Source organism: Mustela nigripes, unplaced genomic scaffold, assembly GCF_022355385.1.
Source record: "Mustela nigripes isolate SB6536 unplaced genomic scaffold, MUSNIG.SB6536 HiC_scaffold_12076, whole genome shotgun sequence".
NCBI classification, from domain to species: domain Eukaryota; kingdom Metazoa; phylum Chordata; class Mammalia; order Carnivora; family Mustelidae; genus Mustela; species Mustela nigripes.
In genome coordinates, this window is record NW_026751482.1 from 1 (window position 1) to 1,525 (window position 1,525).

Genomic DNA, 1,525 nt, shown 5'->3' on the forward strand with positions numbered 1-1,525 from the left:
CACCTATTGCAAGCCCAGAGCTAATCTCATATTCAATCAAAAAAGTTTGAAAGTTTTCCCCTTAAAGATCAGAAAAAAGACAAGTGTGTCCACTTTCACTACTCTCATTTGACATAGTACTGGATGTCCTAGCCAGAAAAACAAGGAACACAAAGAAATAAAAGACTCCAAAAAAAAAAAAAAAAGGAAGAAGTAAAATTTTCTCTTTTTGGATAACATGAACTTACATGTAAAAAACTCCTAAAAACTTCACAAAAAATTTTGAATAAACAAACTTAGTAAAGCTGCCAAATACAAGATCAATAAATAAAAGACAAGAATTTTGTTTTGTTTCGTTTTTTTTTTTAATATGGAATGCTTCCTAGTTTTTCATGTCATCCTTGTTCAGTGATCAAGCTAATCTTCTCTGCATCATTCCAATTTTAGTATATGTGCTGCCAAAGTAAGCACAAGACAGGAGCATTTTAACACTCTAATGATGAAATATCTGAAAAAATAAAGAGAACAATCTAATTCACGTTAGCATCAAAACTAATAAAATACTTAGGAAAAGATTTAACTAAGAAGATGAAAGATCTGTACCCCATAGACTATGACATTGATAAAGAAATTGAAGGAAACATAAATGGAAAGATAGCTCATATTTATGAATGGTAAGAATTAACATTGTTAAAATGTCCATACTACCGAAAACCATCTGTAATTCAATTCCTATCAAAAATCCAATGTTAGGGGCACCTGGGTGGCTCATTGGGTTAAGCTGCTGCCTTCGGCTCAGGTCATGATCCCAGGGTCCTGGGATCGAGCCCTGCATCAGGCTCTCTGCTCAGCAGGAAGCTGCTACCTCTTCTCTCTCTGCCTGCCCCTCTGCCTGCTTGTCATCTCTCTCTGTCAAGTAAATAAATAAATAAACAATCTTAAAAAAAATCCAATATTATTTTTTTACAGAAGTTACTAAAGAATCCTAAAGTTTATATGAGACCATAAAAGACAACAAATAATTAAAGCAGTTCTGAGAAAGAATGAAGAAGCGAAATTACACTTCTTGATTTGAAACTATACTACAAAGCCCTCATGCTCAAAACAATAAAGTATACTGGCATAAAAACAGACAAATAAACAAGTAGAACAGAATTGAGAGTCCAGAAATAAATCCTTTCATACAGTCACCTAATATTTGACAGGGACCAACATATATAATGGGTAAAGATAGTCTGTTCAATAAATGATATTTAAAACTGAATAGTCACATAAACCAGCATGAAACTGGAGCCTTATATCACTCATAAATCTTAACTTGAAATAGATTAAAGACTTAAACGTGATGCATGAAACTAAATTTCCTAAAGGAAAACATAGGAAAAATTCTCCTTGACATTGGTCTTGCCAATAGTTTGTTGGATACCAGGCCAAAAACACAAGCAAAAGAAGCAAAAATAAATAAATGGTATTACATTAAACTAAAGTTTCTGCATTGCCAAAAAAAAAAAAAAGAGAGAGAGAGAGAGAATGAAAACACAATCCA

General features: G+C 32.7%; 1 non-coding gene across 1 annotated transcript; it reads right to left on the bottom strand.

Annotated features, from left to right (window-relative positions):
• Positions 1 to 343: 343 nt before the first annotated feature.
• Positions 344 to 450, bottom strand: LOC132009300 (U6 spliceosomal RNA). The gene has a single exon (XR_009401854.1). It is a non-coding gene; the product is annotated as a U6 spliceosomal RNA (small nuclear RNA).
• Positions 451 to 1,525: the final 1,075 nt, after the last annotated feature.